At 37.4% G+C, this 24,659-nt stretch overlaps 1 long non-coding RNA gene across 1 annotated transcript in view; it reads right to left on the reverse strand.

Moving 5' to 3' along the window:
• Positions 1-1,416: 1,416 nt before the first annotated feature.
• Positions 1,417-24,659, reverse strand: part of LOC145990410 (uncharacterized) — a 184,965-nt gene continuing 161,722 nt past the window's right edge. The window contains exon 3 of the long non-coding RNA XR_014441977.1: positions 1,417-1,472. This is a non-coding gene — a long non-coding RNA (uncharacterized LOC145990410). The remainder of the gene's footprint in view (positions 1,473-24,659) is intronic.

The following is a 24,659-nucleotide window of genomic DNA, read 5'->3' on the forward strand; positions in this document are numbered from 1 at the left end:
AGATCTAGTCCAAGATACAATGCGAGAGCGGTAGACGCTACGATATTTCTCAAGCCCATTACTGTGAACATAATTTCATAATTCATTTCTGTCTTGTAACTGATCAAGAGAATGAATTCAATATCAATTCTTATGTATTTTAATAATGATTTTGTCGCTAATACTACCAGCTTGTCCACACATGCTGAAACCGAAAAATATTTCTAAAAGCAAATACCACCTTGCAACTGGCCCCATGTGTTTAAATTCAGTGGTTTTCAAAGATTATGTATGTGCTTCGAAACATTATCTACTTACTAAGTTACAGAGTCCCACTGTATATGTAATACGAATATAGTGTGCATTTGTGTGCAAAACAGTGTGTGTGTAAGAGAAAGAGAGAGATCGCTCATATGGAATACATTGGAATTAAGAAGCCCACTCCTCCCCTTGTCTCCATAAGAAAACTCGGACAATTACAATTTAAGTACGAATTTATCAGTTTTCTATGTACTATATGTAAAAAAAAAAAAAAAGTAAAGTGTTCCCCTGTGCATAGCACCACGCCATGAAGGCGTATAGGGGGTGTGGGGGTAAACTTTTCACTTGTGGTGTTCACTAACGAAAATCAAATTAAATTAGACACACTTTAAAGGTTCCCACCAACATGACTTGTTGTACGTAGCATGCCATGTGAAAAGTATCCTTCAAAAACCTACGTCACAGAATAATATTTCGTATATTGTGCAAATGAAACACTGAATATGTTCATATATATTGCTCGCATGACGACCTGTAAATTATTATGCGCAGGAAACCGTTTCTTGTGTTTTTGTGAATTGAAAAATATATTTTAGTGAAAACAATGTAATGAGTTCAGATACATACACAGTAAACATAAAATCTATTGATGCAACAGGAACGCATCGATTTATGCTTTAAAGTCTGTTCTTTTGGCATTTGTCAAGAAACAAGTTTAGAGTTCGAGGAATTTTTGGACATTCTATATTTAAAGGTAACACCGAAGAGCATCATATGATGCAAGAGAGTATTTCTTGTCACATTAAGCTGTACTTTAACTCGTCAATTGAAGCGTGTTATGGTGCAGCTCCCTGCATCTTCTCAATGATTTACTTGTAAATTTATCTTAGCTTAATACTTTACGTACTTTAAACTATTCTCTGTGCATAATTCAATAGCACACCGTTAAACGTGAATTAACGATTTCAAAATTGACGATAGGAATATGATTCTTTTAAAATGTTTTAACCATCTGAATTAACCATTTCAGATCCCACAACCTGTTCTCTTAATGTTATAGATAAGTTATCATAGAATCAAATTCCACTCACCTCGTGTACTCGTGTACTAGAGTACTAGAAAAGGCAGAGGAGTAATCCCTACGGTTGCACAACTCCCGAACAGAACGTGCTTTTTTCAATGATCCTCTTTCGGCTTAATTCTCGAAGAACATGAACTGTGGAGGTTGAGTTCTGTAGAGAAAAACAAAACAGCACTTATAGTACATTCCGATCCACAAACCCATACAGTCACATACAGTTCAGGGACTAAAGGGAGAATTCGCTTCACCAAGGGCCTTAGGGTTGGATAACTTCAGACACCGGCTAGATATAAATTAATTGTTTGTTGCTAGTTTGTACGACATCAATCCTACAGATTGAGAAACTATCACCTCAGATTCTTCCTTATTTCTACAGGCTAACAAAGGCCCCCAGAGCAACCTTGTCGTCACATTGCATCCAATGTCGTCCGCAATTTTTTTTTCTCGGGCGTGGAGGGCAAAGTAAGATTTCATACCTTGCCTTTCAGTCACAGAAACTTTTATTATTGTCATTGCCGTTATTATTATTATACTTTACAAATCATAAAATTCAAATTTCATTTATTACTATTGTTCATCAAAAAAGCGATAAATGTTTATGGAAAGGAAGCAAGGCAAATGCAGTTTCTATCTGAATAGCAGACTGGAATCTGAACTTGTACACAACGCCAAAGTATTTTAAATGACATTTGAATTTTATGATTTGTAGAATATAATTATGACAATAATAGCAATGACAATAATAAAAGTTTCTATGAATGAAGGGTATGATATGAAATCTTATTCTGACCCCATGCCCGAGAAAAAAAAATGCGGACGCCCTTGGATGCAATGTGATCACAAGGTGACCAGAATCGGCCTAAGGTTCTTCCAGGGCCTTTGGGGTTGTTTGGGGTTGCTCCTAAATTACAAGTAAGGTACAATAATGTCACAAACCAAGCACGTATCAAAGGGGGGCTTAGGGTGCTCGAGCTCACCCCCCCGAATATTTTCGGTTTATACTAGATAGAATGAGGTTTTTTGTTCTTGTGGTGAGAAATAATATAATATGACGATAATTTAAGGACAGAAATTATTACCGAGGCAAGACGGAAAATGTTCTGTAGCCCTGTTATTTTTAATAGCATGTATCCAAGGTGAGAATCAGGGGGCTCGAGCTCCCCCCCCCCTTTCAGGAAATTTTTCAGTTTACGCTAGATAAAATTAGGTTTTCGGCTTCTTGAATAATGTGACGATAATTTGAGACAAATAGTTATCGAAATAAGACGGAGAATGTCCTGTAACCTTGTTATTGTTAATAGCATGTATCCAAGGTGGGAGTCAGGGAGCTAAAATAGTACAAATATCCTGCACTGTTTACTTTTCAATTCTCGAAACTGGTACATCAGCATTTGCTTGTAGTACCACTTTTGATTTTACTCGGTTATTTGACTTGTACAATTTTTTTTTATTTCATGTACAAAATTGTACAAATATAATACCAAATTCCTGCACTGTTTATTTTGGAATTCTCCAAAGTGGTACTACAGCATTTAATTATAGTACCACTTTTGATTTTGATTTCTCTCGGTTATTTGACTTGTACACAATTTTTGATTTGGTGTACAAAATTGTACAAAAATAGTACAAAATTCCTGCACTGTTTATTTTGGAATTCTCGAAAGTGGTACTACAGCATTTACTTGTAGTACCACTTTTGATTTGGATTTTTCTCGGTTATTTGGATTGTACAAAATTGTACAAAATTCCTGCACTGTTTATTTTCGGATTCTCGAAAGTGATACTACAGCATTTTTTTGTAGTACCACATTTGATTTTGATTTTCCTCGGTTATTTGACTTAAACAAAATTTTAAAAAATTTCTGCACTGCTAATTTTCGGATTCTCGAAAATGCATTTACTTGTAGTACCACTTTTGATTTTCATTTCTCTCTCTTATTTGACTTGTACAAAATTTTTGATATGGTGTATAAAATTGTACAAAAATTGCACAAAATTCCTGCACTGTTTATTTTCAGATTATCGAAAATGTACTAAATCATTTACTTGTAGTACCACTTTTGATTTTGACTTTTCTCGGTTATTTGACTTGTACAAAATTTTTGATTTGGTGTACAAAATTGTACAAAAATAGTACAAAATTCCTGCACTGTTTATTTTGGGATTCTCGAAAATGTACTACAGCATTTACTTGTAGTACCACTGTTGATTTTTATTTCTCTCGGTTATTTGACTTGTACAAAATTTTTGATATGGTGTACAAAATTGTACAAAATTCCTGCACTGTTTATTTTCGGATTATCAAAAATGTACTAAATCATTTACTTGTAGTACCACTTTTGATTTTGATTTTCCTCGGTTATTTGACTTGTACAAAATTTTTGATTTGGTGTGCAAAATTGTACAAAAATAGCACAAAATTCCTGCACTGTTTATTTTCGGATTATCGAAAATGTACTACAGCATTTACTTGTAGTTCCACTGTTGATTTTGATTTCTCTCGGTTATTTGACTTGTACACAATTTTTGATTTGGTGTACAAAATTGTACAAAAATAGTACAAAATTCCTGTACTGTTTATTTTCGGATTCTCGACAATGTACTAAAGCATTTACTTGTACGAGGGTCACTATTTATATTTTGAGCCTAACAATGAAAAAACAGGAATTTGGCATTGAAAACTGCTTTATTGTTTTTCGAAGTATTCTCCTTTATGGTCAATACACTTTTGCATTCGTTCGAACCATTTGTCAAAGCAGTTTTTCCAATCTTCTTGAGACACCTCCATAATATGGTTTTTGAACGCATCAACGGCGTCTTCCGCCGACGAAAATCGTTGTCCACGCAATTTATTCTTGACATTCGGGAACAAGAAGAAGTCATTGAGGGCCAAATCAGGACTGTACGGCGGATGACCCATCAATTCGATTTTTTGACTGTTCATAAAGTCGGTTGTTAGACGAGATGTGTGACAGCTGGCATTGTCTTGATGAAGAATGATCCGACGGCGTTTGTTTGTTTTCCGTATTTGACCGAAGACCTCTGGCAAACAAATTGTTGTGTACCATTCAGAGTTGACCGTTCTACGTTCCTCTAAAGGCACAGTTGCCACATGACCAGTTTTCCCGAAAAAACAGGCGACCATTTGTTTCGATGTGCTTCGAGCGCGAACAACTTTTGTTGGATTGGGTTCATCTTGAAACACCCATACAGTCCACTGCTGTTTACGTTCCGGCTCATATGAATATATCCATGATTCGTCACCTGTTACAATCTTATATACGTCTTTTGAAGCACCACGATTGTATTTATTGAGCATTTGTTTGCACCAATTGACGCGAGCGTCTTTTTGGGTTTTTGTCAAATTGTGTGGGATCCAACGAGAACATACCTTTCTCACAGCTAAATGATCATGTAATATTTTATATATGCTGGTGGAACTAATGCCTATGGTTGCCTAAATCTCACAGTATGTCACATGACGATCTTGCAGTATTAGGTTTTGCACAGCATCAATGTTTTCTTGAACAACAACTGATTTTGGACGACCTTCGCGAATCTCGTCGGTGACCGAATGGCGGCCACGATTAAATTCGTTATACCAGCGTTTCACAGTGGCAAAGGATGGGGCTTCATCGCCAAATGTGGAAGTAAGTTGATCGATGCACTCTTGTCTTGATAATCCACGTCGAAAATCGTAAAAAATCATCGCACGAAAATGTTCACGAGTTAATTCAATTTTATTGTTGTCGCGCAATCTCCAAGGCAACATAAACAACACAAATGAAGATATTGACAAAACATTTGAAGTACGTTATGGTCAATAATGCCAGACGATTCCGTGCAAACGTCAAATCGCGCCTAACTTCAATCAGTGTTGCCAAGGCTCAAAATATAAATAGTGACCCTCGTAGTACTACTATTGATTTTGATTTTTCTCGGTTATTTGATTTGTACAATTTTTTTTATTTATTGTACAAAATTGTTGAGATAAATGGGTCGATTATTTACTTATACACACCTTTTCTTGAATGCCGGTAGAATGAGAACAGGTATGTGCTCTTGCCACGTGCAATAATAATACGAGTAGAAGAAAATCGTCTGGAATAAAGTGACCATCGCTTCCCAAAAAACAAGTTGCTGCAGCAGGATTGATTCAATTTGTTCCTCCAAATTTTGGACTTACTCAGTGGTGCAACCAAATGGGGGGGGGGGGCAGGGGCATTGCCCCCCAATCTTCGACGGAAGTCAATTGTAGGAGGGGCAAACATTGATGGGCAAAGGCACCTGCAGGGGACACAGCGGAGCAATTGCCCCTTTCTATTTCAAATTTCATACAAATAAAAATATATTTCGTAAACTTTTCTTGCTCGCTTCGCTTGCAGTGCCTGCTTTTCTCAGTCTCGTCAAGTTCAGAGCCGTAGCTAGGAGGCGGCGGGAGTCGGCCACGGGCGCCAAATAATCTAAATTTAAAAAAAAAGGTTGTGAAAGAGAATGCCTTGGCACCATGTGATATTATTTGTTCCCTTTTAAATTAATATTGTTTTAAATTGCAAAAATTGGATCTAAAAATTTTCATTCTCGCTTCGCTCGCAATATTATTGTTTTCTGTAATGTGATGTATTTAAATAATATGTTTTGTATATATGAAATTAATAAACTTTCAATACGTACATAATTTAGTGTTAGCATCTTGCATATGTATTTTCTTATTTTATGTAGCTCCATGTTGCATATGTGTAAAACATATGAAAGTTATACTGTACATGTTATATGTACAAAAAAATTATCTTCGGCATGCATTTATCGTTCATTTTCTGCCATTCAAAAATACAGTTTGTGTGCTTGTTTTCAATTATTAGCTAATGTAAAATTTCTGGTGTTGAAAAAATATTTCAAATCGTTTGTTGCAAATAAATGCTTTAGCACAGACATCTACCTCCCTTTTGCGTAATTTAAGAGGATAATAACGTCTTTGATACTACTACTACCACTAGTAATAATAATGCCATTATTAATGTTATTATTAATGCTAATATTATTATTGGTACGTTTATCCTGGTACTTGCCCCCTCCGGACAAAAATTCGTGGTTGCGCCTCTAGCCTTACTTCCACAATTGCCTTCCGTATCATCACGTATGCAACTTTCAAAAACCATTACACAATCGGAACTCAGTTTCTAAGTTTTGCTTCATTGAATATTGAGAGCAAGATAAGATTTATTAGCTTTCAAGTTGAAACATCGCCCGCGAAAATAATACTGTGAACATCTCGTAGGTAGCCAACGCTAATTAACAATTGCACTGTGTTACTTTACTTTATGTGCGTTTGTTGAGAAATTGTGCTCAAAATATAATGTACGACTTACAGGACAGACGTTTCTCCCCTGCACATCCTGTCAATCTTCTCGTCAATCCATGAGAACAGCTGTCATGTAAATAATGCCCAAAGAAGCTATTCAATGTAAAGCATACTTATCAAAGCGAGGAAAATTTTATCAATGATTTTTGTATTATCAATATAATATGTTGTATACACGTCAATTATATTATAATTTAAAGATATCGTACAAATATAATACTATTTTGCTGGCTTTAATTTATTTTATATGTGGTTTAAAAAGCCTGGTATGGTTAAGTCGGTAAATAATCTGACTGTCACACTGAAGACGATGATTCTGTTCCCAGGGTGGTTGGTCTCGAGGGGGATTTTCTCAGCAACGTCCTTGCATGAAAACTGCTTTGAGGTTCACCAGGGGTCTAAAAAAATTGTATTTTGGGGGCCAGAACGTGATGCTAACACCACCTTTATAAATGGCCGGGATTGTGAATCATAATCCCTATATTCATTCATGGCATGTTACAACGCGCAGAAGGTACTTTTGCTTAGTGCATATTTAGTCGCACGCCGTGGCCGTTCGGTCTAAGACGTCATGCTTTGGCCTCTGGCTACGGAACGCGCAGGTTCGAATCTCCTAGAGGAAGCGTAACAACTTTCCTTCTGAGGTTTCGGACTGTGTATGGGACCGGTGGCCACCCACCATTCTGAGGAAATTGGAGAGCTACGAATGAGTAGCGTAATCCGGTCATGGAAACTTACAAAAATGGCCGGGGGTCGTCGTGCTGACCACACGCCACCTCGTAACTGGTTGGATGATCTCCCGCCTCGGCAGGTGGAAGTGAGGCCGGTAGTAGGTAGGTAGGTAGGCCTTAGCCCTGTATTAGTACACATTTGAATAAGTGCCGCGAGAATACACATTATGAAATTTGTTTGACTCAACTCAAACATACTGCAGAAACTCTTTCCATGTAGATTTAATAGCCGGCATGCGTGGCAGAGTGGTTAGCACATCGCGCTACGACGCCAATGGTCCCAGGTTCGAATCCCGACCTGGGTATGGATGTTTGTGAGTGTCCATTCATCAATTGCATCATCATGACTCATCCCCATGTTCTCAATTAGCCAAAAGTGGCAGAAAAATGAAGTCAAATAAAAAAAAAACTAGATTTAATATTCCATATTTGTATTGCTTGTTGAATTGGTGTTTTAAGTCCGCTTCTTGCACAGAAAGGCTAATTGGGACTGGACCTAAAATTTAAAGTCGGATCCGAACCACTATGTGCCTACACCGGGTATCGAACCCGGGACCCCTTGACTACAAGGCGACGGCGCTACCATTTTTTTATTACTTTTTGCAATTATTACATTACATTTGCAATTTACATTTCAACTCATTGGGCAAGTAAACATTACAGTAAGAAAATTAGCATACAATCTATTTCTTTTACAGTGAGGTATCCTGTGGTATTATTGATGGAGGTAATTTACAAATTGCATATTAAAATCTGGTTGCCGATATGTCGATAGGAAATAGGCATAGTGTCCTAAGAGCCATTGTACACTTTTACGTTTTGTTTTTGGGTAGTAGGCAAAAGCTGGATATAAAAGAATATCTACAGAGATGTTATACACTGATGTTCGACAAATAGTACTCACAAGTTTCCTTATAAAGAGCCATGATGTTTGTATTATTTGGCATTCACTCAATCTATGGACTAAACTATCAGATACATTACATCTAGCACACATTGGCGTATTTATTAATTTTAGATCATAGAGTCTCTCTCCAGTGATTAATTTTTGGTGGACAATTATATACATGCTGATCGGATTCGTGATGTAAGATGGTGAGCCTGAATATTATTCCATATTTCTCTCCAATTCATTCTCGGATTTTGCTCAATAATTTTACATGTTGCTTGTTCTAATTTACATAGTCTGCGATATATTTCCGATGTCACTGGTATTGTTAAAATCGGAGATTGTAATAGGGCATAACAAATAATCCACCATTGTTGCCTTAAAATACCATAAAGTGTCTACCAGTCTAGTAATATCAATAGGAGCCTCTAGTGAAATATAGTCCAAAGCGCTTCTCAAAACTTTACTTGTGAGGCTGAGTGGATGCTGAATCAATGTCTGCGTGTCAGCTTGAATACGTAAAGCCTGGCATTTGAGTTCTATCTTCACAAGATTCATTCCTCCCTCGGCAAAAGGCAAACAAAGTAACCCATGTTTCACCCTCAATATCTGACCATTCCAAATAAACCAATTTACTGCACTCTTAAGTTTATTTATATCTAACTTCCGTAGTGGGAGGATTTTTGCCATGTACCATACCTTTGACAGCGCATACACCTGTACAAAGGTCACCCTTGACTGTAAACTAAGGTTGCGAAATTTATTTGTTTGTAATATCGCTTTAACCCCAGTTGTTACTCTATCATAATTTAATTGGATCATACTTTGAATAGAGTGCGTATATATTATACCTAGTATACGTATCGTTTGTACAATCTTAAAATTACCTCGCTGCGAGTGAGAATGAACCAAATTTAAATTCAAAAGTGACGATTTTTCTTGGTTTATTTTTAATCCCGACCATTTTCCAAATTTCTGTAATACCTGACACGTTTCATCAATATCAGACTGTCCATTTATTAATACAGTAATATCGTCAGCATACGATACGCTAACACCTTAATGGTAGTAGAGTGTATGTTAATTCCTTGAACTTTTCGGCCTATTTCAGACAGAATGGGTCTCAGTGCAATACAAAACGCTAACATCGACAAAGGATCTCCTTGTCTTACACCTTTATAAATTTAGAGTTATTTTGTCAGAAAACCATTTATTTGAATTTTTGCTGTTGCATGACTATAAAGACTTTTAAATACTGAAAGAAAATGTCAACGTATACCGTAGCCCTGCAAAACGTTAAATAGATATTCATGATTTATCGAGTCAAAGGCACGTTCAAAGTCTAATGCTAATATAGCATTTTCAGAATTATTGTTCTGTAGTCTATAACATGCAATTATTTCACGCATCGTTTGTAAAACATTTGTGATTTTCTTATTTAAACCAAAAACATATTGTTCCTCTCCTACTAATTTGTCGACATAAGGCATATTTCTGCCAAGCATACATCGCGCCAATATTTTGTAATCCGTACAAAGGAGGGTGATGGGTCTATAATGACCAGCTTCGCTTGGTTTTGGACATTTTGGGATTAGAATTATAATACCCGTATTGGAAGATTTACCCATTTGATACTTGCTAAACACTGCATTTATCCAGTCCGTTATTGTTTCACCCATAAATTTCCAAAAGGTTTGATAAAACTTATAATGAGATAATATTAAATAATGAGATCATAAAATAACTTCAATTAAGTAATGAAAATAAGGTTCTTGTTTAATCGCAATTTGTTTATTTCCGCAAAAATATTGGAAAGCAATACGACTTTGAATGACAGTACCAAAGAAGATTTATGCAAAAATTATTACTACTTATAGTAACGTGCAAAATATTACCAAGAATTTTACTTTCGTCAACTGGATCTAACATCATTTTTTCATACTCAATAACCCTATATAATAACCAACCAGGAGCTGAAAATGATTGGCCTACCTTAACCGCTCGAAACACTTCCTCACTTATATATTCTTTGTTTAAGTTTTCAATTTCTTCATCTGTAAAAACTTCTGATTCAGATGCCAATACATCCATCCAATCTCCATTATGTGACGCTGGTTGGGAATATTGTTGCTCAAAATAATTATAAATGCAATTACGTATTTCGGGGGCTGAATTGATCTTTGTTCCCCCATTATCAAATATTTCACTAATACATTGTCTTTTAGCATTTTTTCTTTCATGAATTACATGGCTGATAGAGGCGACCTCATCGTTGTCAAAATGAGGAAGTCTACTACGAATTTTGACCCCTTGATGCCTTTCTGCAGTCATTTTTAACAATACAGCTTGTATACGTTTGACTTCAGTTTGCACTTTTTTCCCGTCTGTTGCTTGCTGAATTTGTTCACGCAACACCCTGTAGTAAAAATTATTTTTATTTGTCCAATCTCTCGACCGTTCTTAACAGTAACTGATACAAAATCTTTTTATACCCGGTTTGAGAATCTCCTCCCACCAGCGGATTATATCTATCCTCCTCAGACGGTGTGTTATCCATCTCGACCATTGGTCATTAAATGCTTGTTGGAAAGTTTTCTCATTAAGAATTGAAGCATTTAATTTCCAACAACCGTACCCTCTAGGGACTATTGGAATGTCCAGATTTATCATCATAATGACAGCACTGTGATCTGAAAAACATGTAGGCGTTATACTGATGGACTTTACATACTGACGTAATGTGGGTGTTACATAAAATCTATCCAATCGGGATGCACAATTGTCACGTATATACGTGAAATCTCTCTGCCCAAAATATTTGTCCCTCAAGACATCTGTGAAGTTAAAGCCAGTTACTAATTTTTGCAATGAATTCGACGTGTTAAATCCAGGTCTTTGATCCTGCGGATACAACACACAATTGAAATCTCCCCCACATATTATGTGTTCTCTCCTACCCTCCATTTCAACCGCAACTTCCTGCGCAAAAAACTCATCCCTTTGTTTCCTACACTGTAACCCGGATGGGGCATATATGTTATATATCCATACATTTGCAACTTTTGCTGATATGATTCTATTATTAGGATGACATACCACATTTGTGAGGGGAACCGTATTACGTGTTAACAAAGCTGTTCCTGTCGATTGGAAATTCGCATTATTATGAACTCTTATCGTTGGGGATAAATTGAAATTCACTTGTCCACATTCTTGGAGAAAGACAATATCTAATGACGCTTGGATAATAAAGTCCTCCAACGCCGCCTGTTTTGTGAGGGATTTCATTTTGTTTATATTTATCGTCGCAAAACGAAGGTTCGTCATCATAATACTATGAACAAAATTTTTGGGATTGGGTATTCCCAATACTTATACTCCCACCTTTGCCCCATCTGAGAGTAATAGTTCTTACACTATTTTGATATACCCCTAATGTTATACACCAAAAATTAACAAACACACTAACAATATTATTTTAGTAGGGGTGAGTAAAAATACCCCTTCCCTTTGTATACCTTAATCCATAAATAACTACCACCACGCAATTCAATATCATTAACTTACTGACAGTCCATATAAAAATATTCATTCCAAATAATACTATTTTCTAATCTTAAAGTGATTACCTGTACCCAGTATTCACAAACTTTCATGGCCTATCGGACTCGGATCAATAACCATGTCTTGTACATTTGTTTTTACATGTCGCAATGATCGTCTTTTCGGTCGATTGCTGCCTGACACTTTCCTTATACTCTTTGGTCGTTTTTGTGAGACGGAAACCGATCGACCCGTACTACTTTGGACACTTCCACTTTCGCTATCAGTTTCCGAATCTTTTTCCTGTTCAGCTTCTTGTCGGAAGTCATTTTGCTTGGTCTGATTCTGCTTCCTCTCCTTCTTGCTCTGTAGCACTTCATCACTCGATTCCTCTTGCACTTTAGTTATATCTTCTTGTCGTCTTAGTGGTCTACCCCCCTTCTTCTGCTCCATAGTATGCAGGGACATGTCTTCACTTTGTCGCGTAAGTTGAACATTTAACACAGGTTCTTTTGGTTGCTCTTGCATATTTTCTTCAGTTCCTTCCTTGGTCAAAGTCTGTTGATCATTCTTGTGATATTTTTCTCTTCCTGTATATGTATTCCCTGTTGAAGCCCTTCTATCACCGTCAGTTGTGCTGATTCTTGACTCTGTGTCGTACTATGGTGACCCACATTTATACCTTCGTGTGTAGATGTAGACGGTGCAATTGCTTCACTATAGGACCGAACTGCACGACCCGTGACTTTGAACACTATTGGTTTCCGTAAATTACAATTAAACCGCATGTGGTCACTACTCCCACACCATTCACAAGTCGGGATTTGACCATTATATACTACGTGTGCCGTATATTGGCCTATTTTCACAAAGGAGGGAATTGTCTTCTTAATTACCATCAAAACCTGACGCACCCCATTATACACTTTGTACCTGAATTTGTCACTCCAAGTTTCTGCTATCAATTCATCGATTGTCCCATATTCACTCAGTTTTTCACGAATTTGTCGTTCTGGCACTTCCAAAGGAAGATTAAACACTCGAACCGGCTTCACAATTCGATTCGGATCACTCAGTTTCACTTGTGTCACAGCTCCACTACTATAATGAAAATTCACTTCACCAGTATTTTCTTCTAATATTTTTCTCATTTTTCCAGGACGCACTAATTTCAAAAATACGCATTTAATGGTCGTGGGAATTTGTATGGCTGCAATTTCATCCTCACTCAGTTTGAATTTATCATGAATAAATTCATGTACTTCCAAAGGACTAGGTTTCAAAGTTCCCGTTTCAAAACTGATTTGTATCGTATTTTCGCGATTCATTCTATACTTTACTTTTGCCCAATTCTTCACTAGCACAGTTCAACAGCACACCCTCTCCCACACGTACGTACCGATATCGCGCTGAACTTTCACTTTTCCTCAAAGCGCAGAGCTCGTACGGCACGACCTACCTGTTCCGCGCTAGGCGCGAGATTGACCACTAGGCCATCGGGGAGGCCATTATTGTGTTGCTTCACAAGACTTATTTTCTAATTGCGCACTGTACCTAGGTGTTATTAGTAAAACATATTTTATGTGTGTGTTGGATACGGTGTGAGATTTAATGAGGAAAAGCGATGGATAATGTAATATTTATACAAAGTAAATTAATGTATTATGTTCTTACAACGAATGTAAATATTACAGAATAGGAAGTCAGTGCCGAAATTAGCCGTAAGTTGTTGTTTTTTAATTCCTCACAGTAGTAAATATTGTTACAAATAAAATTTAAAAATTTAGATCCTCAAGTCAGGTGGATAAGAGACCAAATTATAATTCTAAGCTTGCATTTACCTCCGATTATTAGAAGTATCATTGGACCGAAAAGCAATCTCTGACTGTTGGCTGATAAATGCGACGTGCCTAAAATACAGGAAAACGTAACAGCATAATCGTTCCATTATTTTTGTTTTGTATTTGTATTGCTTTTGTTTATTTCAAGTATAATTTACCCCTTGGCTAATCGCAAAGATGAAAATGAATGGTGAGTAGATGAAATGGATGAAGGTATGATCACAAATCCATGTGGATCACAAACAGTACAGAGTAATACACAGATTATTGGCCCACATGCCAGAGCTTAGTAAGCCCGCAAGAATGAAGTTCCTAGGATATATTACCTGGAAGAAATATTGGTATTTGAATGTTTCCCGAAAAGACACCCTTTATACAATAGCCATCATCTAATTCATTCGCCGGCTCGGTAGCCGAGGGTGTTAAGTGGTCGACTTTCGATTTCGCCTCCGAAGTTCCCGGTTCAAGTCCCAGCATAGGCATAGGTGTTCTCTGCGAGTCAGGCACGTATCCAGGAATTCCTTTCGTGCGGGACTAAACACCATATTTTTAATGGGTATAGATAGAACCTCACAATTGTATGTTGAAGGCCAGTGGTGGCAATTGGGTTCAAAACGGGAGTGGGGGTGGTGCAAGAAAAGTTTTCTTTCTCTTCTCTTTGTATACAAGGGTTAGCATAAAGAGGCCATAGTGTGAAGGCAAGAAAATGGGGAGCAACTATCCCCAAAATCGTCGCCACTGTTCAAGGCTGCCAAATTATTCAGAACGTAAAATTGGAACATCTTTTACCACTCAACTCCTCTGTTTCCATGCATTAACATTGTGTGCCGGAATCAGTATGTGTGTTTGTACATTTTTTCTCATCAGGCATCAAAACATCTATGGCGTCTTTGAGTTTTTTTACGAAGCTGTTACACACGCACGGGATGCACAATCCACTCGACAACGCGAGACTCAAACTGTGGGCTGCGAACTGGACGCAGAAAGTTCTCGAATATTTCTCTCTGATTCGAGCCTAAACACCACTACTGTGTCTTGTCCTCCAATGTTTGCAGTTTTTATAAAAGCCGAAACCCACCAAATTATTCATATTGAGGCGTAAGCACTCGCAAGTGTTCACAATTGTCTGTCACAGCTTCCGCAGTCTTGTCATATATTGGCACGAAACAAAGGAAGTCTTCTCGAATACAGTTCAAAAAAATTAATTCACAATGAAAACCCTTCCGATCCCAACACATCCAGTGTTTCTTCTCCCAATATGATTAAATGCTTACTCATTTATCTCCAGTGACGTGCCCAAGGGAGGGTTGGTGAGGTCATAACCCAATTTGACCAAGTATTCCTTAAAAAAAGAACGTCAAAGAGAGAAAAAGATGGCAAAATGAGGACTGACCACCAAAAATAGTATGCATAACGCTCCTCTTCTAAAATACTGGGAAAATTTGGTCCGGGCACAACTAACTCACCACTCAAAACTTTGATTTTCAGTTGATCTGTGCAGCTTATTTCTTTTTTAATTAACCGCTCCAATACCCGATACTGCTTAAATATTCACTTTAGAGAGAGACCTTTGATCTCTTCGGCCCTCGACCCGAACTAGCACTACACTGAGGCTCCGGAAATTCCGCTGTCGTCAATGTCTTCAGCTTTGGACCCCAACTGGAACTAGTAGTAGACTTCGTTACTTTACGGTATTTAGTCCTTTTCATCTTCGAATCACTAGATCTTATAAAGCCACCAATGGACACTGACTGATCACTAATCGACAGTATGAACTGTCACACTTATCTTTGAATTCTCATTAACCGATTCTGTTGGACAGATCAACTTGGAAATTGAAGCCGCGTATTTTAACCTCATTATATTCTAGAACGTTCCGCAGATAAAACGATTCGTTAATGTTGCCAGTAGTTCGACTCCTTCTCTTATTCAAGAACATTCCCTCTGCCGCTTTCCAGAGATTTAAAAAAATACAAGGAATCGCCCTACGTGTGGCACTACGTTTGCAGTTTCCAAATGCTGACAAGTTTTTGCTTAGGGCTGTGACAACACCGAAAGCGCAAGAAAAGTTTTAATGCAATATTATCAACAACAGAGTTATAGAACATTTTCTGTGTTGCCTTGGTAAATATTTCTCTCCTTATATTATCGGCTCACTATTCAAGAAAACAAAAACCTAATTTTATGTAGTGTAAACTGAAAATTTTTAAGGGGGGACTCCAGACCCCTGTTCCCACCTTGGATACACGCTATTAATAACAGGGTTATAGAACATTCTGTGTCTTGCCTCGATAATTATTTCTCTCAAATTATCATCACATTATTCAAGAAGCCATGAACCTAATTTTATGTAGCGAAATTTTCTGAAGGGGGTGATGGAGCCCCCTGATTCCCACCTTGGATACGTGGTTGACTCGATAATTATTTCTCTCCTTAAATTATCGTCACATTATTTTATTTCACACCACAAGAAACCAAAAACCTCATTTTATCTATTGTAAACCGCAAACTTTCGGGTGGGCTCGAGCCCCCTAAGCTCCCCCTTGGATACGTGCCTGCTGCGAGTGTCCGTTCATCAATTTAAACTAATCATCACTCGTCCTGTTCGTCGCGATTAGCCAAAAGTGGAAGAAGTAGCTAAATAACAAAATCATATTTATCCTCATCGTGGCGATCAACTGGAGAATCTGAAAAGTTGCGTAAAAATATTAAAGGGAAATTCCAGGACATTCAGTAAAAATTCATATCAAAATATGCCCGGCCAAGAACTTTCCTTAGAATTAGACATTTAAAATAAATGCAATAGGTTAGCTGGAAAGAAAAGCCGGCAGTGGACTACAGCCTACAGTGACAAGATATCATGCAAATAATGTCTGAAAAATAAACTATGCATTGTTTCGGAATAAATGTATTCTTCTATCGCGTATTTCATATCTTGTTGTCAAATGAAATTAACAGCTTTGGTGTATAATATCAAAAGATGCATGAAAACACAGAGTTTCATGGGCCATCTGCTACATTCTCCGCATAGCATTCTTCCGCTCGTGTCCTCTTGGTGACGTCACAAGCTCTAGCCAATAACGTGCAAGTCGCGGAGTGGCCCCCTCTGGTGCAAATTAACGTGGGGGATGCCATGGATCCCACACACACACACACACACACACAAAACATTTTATCCCCGGCATAAGAAAATTATTCTTATCCCTGCCAAGGATGTTTTTATTCCTCTCAAAGAAAATTAATTTGAAAGGATATAGTAAAACATTTCTTAAGTATGTAACAAACACAATTGCAAAATCGTTAGTGTCCATTAATGGTCCAGTCATCAAAGATTTATCTGCTGAAAAGTATGAAACCTTGTGGATTCGAGAAGGACACTATTCTGAGACTGACCAACCTCACCGATCCAAGACACAGCAGCTGTTTTTCACTTTAGTTTTTAAGGCGTCGTAGTGCTGATATTTTGCTTGTAAGTGTTCACAAACAACTTGTACCTAGGTTTTATGGACGTTAAGTTTGAACTTGGTAATAGAAATTTGGCCAAGTGTTCGATGTTACTATTTCGATAGCTCTTTTTGTGTATGATTTGGTTGGTTGATTTGATGTTTTAAGTCCACTTGATGCACAGTAAGGCTAATTAAGACTGGACCTACAGTTTTAAAGTGGGGTCCGAATCACTATGTGCCTCCACCGGGTAACGAATCCGGGACCCATTGATTATAATGCGACGTTTACTAACTGGTAACATATATACATTTTCATACCAGCCCCCCCCCCCCAAATCTTCCTCCCGAAATGAAAATACAAATATGCCACTGAGTGGGCATCCTCCCAAAGCAAAAAGCTTAATTCGTACAGTAACGATAAGTATATATTTTTTTTACCAGTATAAAACTCAATGTACAGACGGAATCAAATGAAATGTACTTCCCTTTTCCTACCAACTCAGAAGCGAGTTGGAAACTCTTGATTGTTCCTGTATAGATAAGAAAGTGGGGGAGGGCAGTAGCAGACAAGGCCAAATAAATAAAAGCAAATCAATCAATCAATTGTTAGGGCAGAACCATATATCACACAATACAGGTGAAATTGTTGTTGGTTGACGTGAATTTTTAATATGCTTAACTCTTAAAATACTCTAATATCAGGTTTTCTGTTGCAATTATTATTTCAATTTTGAGGGCCTTCATGACTGAGTGCTTTGTATACTGCTCTATGAAACCGGAGACCCTATGTTCTATTGATTGACTGATTTGCTTTATTTTAATTCGCTTCTGGTGTCACTTTTGGCTAAACGCGACGATGAGGATGGTCGATGAAATGATGAAATTAATGAAGCGACACTCACAATGAACACCGAATGAACAAATGCCAAGGCCGGTCATTAAGCAAGCTGTGCTAACCACTCTACCACGGAGGCCGGAATCCTTTTTAATGTATACGAAAAATCGTTCTTTGACATCGAACTAAGAACAGTTAATATGCGTCACCTCGTAGTTATTATATTTTAAATTTCGAACAATCAATTGAGATTTATTCCTCACCATTCTTTTGCCTACATCAAAACTTCCACACAATAAGATCAATTACACTAAGGACAACAGCGTTAGAGTCCATGCTTTAAGGAATGATTAAGCACACGATGATGACGGAAAATAATTCACATGATTAGAGTGATGCATTACATCAGTGAAACATTAATTTTCGGTCATGGTGATAAATTGAAAAACACAGGGACACAATAACCGATTTTTTTCGCTTTTCTTCCACTTTTGGGTAATGAAAGGTGTGTTAAGATGAAAGTTGTGAAAGGACAACTACAAACGTAGATGGATAGGACACAGTCCAAACCCCACAGACCATTATACTGACCTTATGTCTAGACGCCAGATCCTCCCTCGTTAGTGTGCAAAATGCACTCCATGGTCACAATGACGTAAGCATTCGTAGAATTGATTTGTATATTTTGTTATTATTATTATTATTATTATTATTTTCGAAAAACGCGAGCCATACTATTGCGCATTTTGTGATAGGCTATGCTCATTACTTCTCAGGAACACGGCCTTCAGCCAGTTCTATCCTTAAACAAAATTGCGCGTTAGGATGTTAAACAGACACTTCCAAGACAATATCCAAAGAATACTGTCACATACGCGAAATGTAAAACATTTTCATTTTCTCGTTTCTACTACATCCCTGGGGAGTAAAAACGGCTGGAGCGTGATGCTGATCATTGCCCTCCAAAATGGCCGAACTCGAGAATATGCGGCGCCCTACTGCCACATCACCTAAATGTGCCTTCATGGCACGGTTCTATACGGACGACGAACTTTACCTTACCTTTACTACTACTAACTACTCATGCCATGATTTTTTGTATTTTTGATCCTTCATTATGTCTCCATTGCTAACCTGGTTCATACCCAGTCACAACAGCAATTAGTCAATGCAATAAAATACGTCAAACTTAAAATGAAACAGGTGTCGGCGCGCGCGCACACACACACGCATACTCACAGAAACACAAGGAGAAAGAGATACAGAGAGAGAGGGACGGGGGGATAGGAACACAAAACCTTCCACAAACTGCCAGGGCTCCAACAGAAAGCTTGCTGGAAAGAAGTTTGCGTGCTGGCCTTGTCTGCTACTGCCCTCCCCTGCTTCCTTATCTATACAGGAGCAATGAAGAGTTTCCAACTCGCTTCTGAGTTGGTAGGAAAAGGGAAGTACATTTCATTTGATCCCGTCTGTACAAAATCCATCAATTACACAGTTTAGTCCTATAATCCCTATAAAAAAAAGAACTGAATTTCTAATTGATGGGAAGACGTAGTTTTACTGAAAAAGGAAATGAATCAAGCACTTAGGAGAATCCAAGAGGAATGTGGAAAACAGTGATCCGAACATGAATTTACACACAGTCTTCAGGCAGCAGTGACTTATAACTTCTTAGAACTCTGATTTCGAAATTCAAACTGGCAAGTGGTCCACCTAGTCTAAAGAGAATATAAAACTCTTTTACGTTTTAGTAGCTCGAAACTTGATGCAGGATTGAACAAATGCTAGGTAAGTGGCAAGAGTCGCAATCTATATTTTAGCTGCTGCTGAAGCGCTAGTAAATTGTAAATTATTTGTGTATCACCGTGAAAGTCTGCGGGAAGAACATGCTGCAAAACGTCATAGAAGTTCCCATGAATCAGAAATTAATGCAGTTACTACTACATTCATTGAGAGGTTCTCCTTACAGTGATGAAGAAGGAATCAGTTGATAGATTATTAGTTGTCATCACTCGCAATGAAACAGAGTAATCACTTGGCGTGCCAGCATTAGCAATCAAATATTAGTTGAACCTCAAAGTCCTAAATTATTAATAATAATAATCCCCTATCTTTACAACCAGGGCAGGGTTTCTGTGACGTCATCAAGATGAAACTTCTCCGAGTGTCTGCTATTCCCAGCACATTAAAGCACGAATACATGAAACTAAAGGTGCATAGAAAAAATTATAAGTATGCAAAGGCATCCACCTTTAGTGCTGGAAAGAACTGGAAAAAGATCAGTTCTGGATCCATTGTATTTCCTTCATAGTATTTATCCTTTTAATTTTCTTGATCAAATATCAATTTCGTAAAAAAAACGTTCTTGCTGTTGATTAGTGTTTACTATGTGGTATAGTGATTTCGTTTATTTTACTTCGCTTTTGTGCCACTTTTGGCTAATCGCGAAGATGAGAATGAGTGGTGATACAATGAAATTCATGAAGGGACACTCACAAACATCCATGCCCAGGCCGGGATTCGAACCCTAGTCCCCTGACATCGTATCGCTTGTGCTTGTTTACCATGTTTGGAAATGACAAGACTGATCAAGATTTTTTTGATCTCGAGGTGACAATCATACTCAGACATCTAGTACATCTTACCTTCACACTAGAGATGGTCAAAAATATCAGGATTCCGGAAAATTTAAAATCTCGATTCGGAAATTTTACTACCTGGATTTCGGAGAGATGTTTAACATTTTCTTTCTATCTTTCAAGTAGAATTTATTATCAAAGTCTCGTCTATCTTATTTTACGATCATTTACTCCGTAGAAAAAGAATCTGGAGTTGTCCATTCCTACAATTCACATGTCATTAATCATTATAAATGTAGGAAGAACACCTTTCTTCCGTCTCTTCTTTGGTGTAATTCCTAGTAATTCGGATTTTAAATCACGTTTGTAATATTATAGTAAAAAAATGTTAGCATCCTGAAGTTTCGTAATTTTCATATAATTTTCTTTCGCAATCGGAACTTCTCATCGGACGGAAATGAGTGGTAAACAATTTCACAATTTTTCGTTTTCTTGAGATAGTGTAAACAAGCGCTTACAGCACCGTGAAATATTATTATCAGTCAGATAATATAATACATATTGCATAACATATCGCATGACCTTGGCGTTTATATTGCCCCCACCTTCCCCTGGTTAAAAGATTCAACATGACGTTCGGTAAATCTTGCGATGACTACGTAAAAATGTCACGCTTCGCCACTGGTGCCTGCATAGGCTGACACAGTTTCTTGATGTCTGGTTGTGCAATTGAAACTTTCAAGCGAAGATTCGGCTCCAAATTTATTCTCTTAAAGATTTCGAACGAGTATTTGATTTGCAATCATTGAAAAAAGATGAGTGTGAGTGACAAAACCAGCCTCATTTTTCTGTTCAGTGTTCAAGCAATGAAGTCTGAAACAATGAAGTCTGCAGCAAAAATTTTGTCGTGTGGGTATTCTCGAAATTTCTCCCTGGGAGTACACGTACCATAGTTTGAGAACCACTGCTGTAGGCCATGTACAAAACCGTAGATCAATATTTTCAGAAATATCTTGATAATTGCAGTATTTGTCCAGTTTTTGTATTCATTGATTATTCTAATAGAAAATTAATGCAAAATATTTCCTAAGCCAACGGGAGGGGTTTGGACCCGTTAAACTTTCCACCTAAAAAAAGCCATGATCACAATTACTACCAGCTTCATGAAGTGATAGTGACACGTATGCCTCAGAGAAATCATCGCTGTGCAACGTCATACCAGAGAGGTCATACATCCGTCCCCCATCACTCACAATGCACACGCAATCCACTATATATATGTATAAAAAATAGCTCGTTGCACCATAAGAGTCAATAGGCGGTGGAAAATTCCGATCAATGTTTTTTTCAGAGGAAATAATAATAAAATTTATTCTCTTGAAGGTTAATGAAAATTAATTTTGAATGTCGAAATGTTTAAACTTGCTAACATGAGCCTTGAAAACGTGATTTTTTTTTCTAGGGTGCAAAGTAACAGATTGTGAAGGAAGGTCCTTCACTAGAATGCACGTGTCCTTGCCAACAAAAATGAATTTCATCTCTCCCCCGCATAACAATATAATTCTCTTTCTTAACACTGTGACCCAAAGATTTCCATTAAATTTTAAAATGTAAACTTGTTAATGATACAAGCAAAATCTCGACCTTGCGCTGTCACGAATGCGCTTTTAAAACTGACAGCATGTACCAGTTTATTATCAAGAAATATATTCATTTCTAATTATTATTACGCCTAATATAAACAATAAATTGAATGGGGAAAAGTTCACAGAACGAGAAATCCTTCGCTTTCACATTACACGTTTACATAAGAAGCTGCACAGGAGTGGGGAAGAGGTTAGGGTGACCATACGTCTCGTTTTGACCGGGACAGTCCCGTTCCAGAGGCGTGTCCCGGTCGTCCCGCCCATATTATTAAAAAGGCACGATTTGTCCTGTTTTATGTATAAAGATCTGGGAGCTATCTTAAAAACCAAATCTAGAATTGAGAGACATTTCATGCCAAAAAAGATGTTGTATTGTTTTTTATGTGTTCCGATATTTGTAGAGCCGTGAATAAGCATGCGTTTTATTTACGGAATTGCAACAAGAATTTAAATTTCATGCGTCTTGACACAAACTAAAAACAAAAACCTAGAGTTGTGTGTCGGGGAGATTAGAAACAGTTTATGAAGAATAAAGCTGTTCACAAGAAGATTGGTTCTTCTGCTAAATACCTCTGACATTACTCAACTTCATTGTCGGACTAACGTCAAAGGTTGATCAGAAATGGAGAGAAACGCTATGTAATTTATAATAATTCATATCTTTTGACAACGGGAGATCATATTTCAGAGAAATCCACTCGACTAATCTCCTTGGGATGTCCCGTTTTTGGGCCAAAAATATTATTGTCACTCTCGAGGGGGGATGGACACAACATACTAAACGCAATCACTTTTTCTTTCATTCTCTTTTGGAATTAGCTATTTTTTTCTTATAACTATATGTTTGGTTTATAACTATAACAATTACTCAGTTTGAACTTTGGGTTTTTATGATTCCAATTGAAAGTTAATGGTAGAGTTACAACATAGAAGTGTCCGTGATCGTACGATCTTCCTGTTTCAACCCTCGGTGTTGCTCCCCAACCCCCACACACTTTCGACATCAGGGGTCCTGGGTTCGAATCTCGGCGTAGTCATGGGTGTTCTTTGGGAGTGTCCCTCCATCAATTTCACCGTATCATCATCACTCATCGTCATCTTCGCGATTAGCCAAAACTTCCAGAAAAACGAAGTACAATAAAACGGTATGCACCTAGATAAAAGTTTATCCTTTTCACAACATGTAAAAAGAATGTGTTCACGCGCAGCACCTAGAATCAAGCAGTTTCAATTCGTCTGCAAATATGTACACCTTGCCCACAAATTAGCGTTCTACAAAGCATTTATTAGGCCGTTACTTGAATACTGTTCCTCTGTACTTTATGGGATTAATAGAAATAACACCACGAAACTAGAGAAAATGCAAATTTGGGCTATTCGTAGCTTAAGAAATACAGCGCACACGACCTCACGTGCAAGCAGAGAAGAACTCCAATTACCCACGCTGGAATCCAGACGAAAATATGCATTTCTACTAAAAATTCACCAGGCAATTAACAAGCACCACCACTTATTAAAGGACAAAGAAATGATATCTAGTAATATACATTATCCCAATCTGCGATCCAACAACACCAACAGTATCCGAGTACCAAAATGTAACAAGGCAAGATACGGATCAAAATCCCTGTCATCACTGGCAAGTAAAGCATGGAACAAACTGCCTGTAAATTGCAGAAAGGAGAGAAATTTGGCCAATTTTAAACAACAGATTAGGACATTAATCTATGAATACTGACACTGTGCCTATTATACCTCATTTTCTCCTTCATAAAACGTAGCTACAAAAAATGTTTATTTTAGTCTATTTCTTATATTTTTCAATTATATAAATTTATAATATTCCATTTTATGTATACTTATAAACAAATAGCATAACTGTATATTAATTCATGTAGGGCAAAAAGCTGTTTTTGTAGTTCCGAATCAATGTAAAAAAAATGTAAGCTTAATTGTAACCCTACTTTAATAATAATAAATAATAATAATAATAGATCAATCAATTATCTCTTCCATGATAACCGTCTCTCCGTCACTTTCACTTTCGGAGCATTTTTTTTTTCGTAATTTCTCCACTATATTGTTTTATGCCGACATAGAATTACTACCTCTTTCCCTCCCATTATTTTCCCCTTGCCTTTCTATCTAAGTTGCAATGGCAACCTAAGTAATATTCCACCTTTTCTGCACTCGCATTTGTAAATACGTACTTCAATGTGGTTGCTATAGATAACTAGATTTTCGCTATTACCTGACACTTGATTTCGGCCAATAAACATTCACTTGCTTTTCTCCTTGCTGTCAAACCACGTCTACTGTTTTGTTTGCTAGCTTCTTGGTAGCCCAGACAATGAAGGACAAAAAAAGGCCAATGTCGAGAATAATTCCGTAAAAGCTGAATTTTGTTCAGTTGTTAGAACACTACTAGTAATGTAAAATTCCAAAAGTCCCCGCCCCTCCTCGCCG

Source organism: Lepisma saccharinum, chromosome 7 (assembly GCF_977018435.1).
Source record: "Lepisma saccharinum chromosome 7, izLepSacc3.1, whole genome shotgun sequence".
NCBI lineage: Eukaryota > Metazoa > Arthropoda > Insecta > Zygentoma > Lepismatidae > Lepisma > Lepisma saccharinum.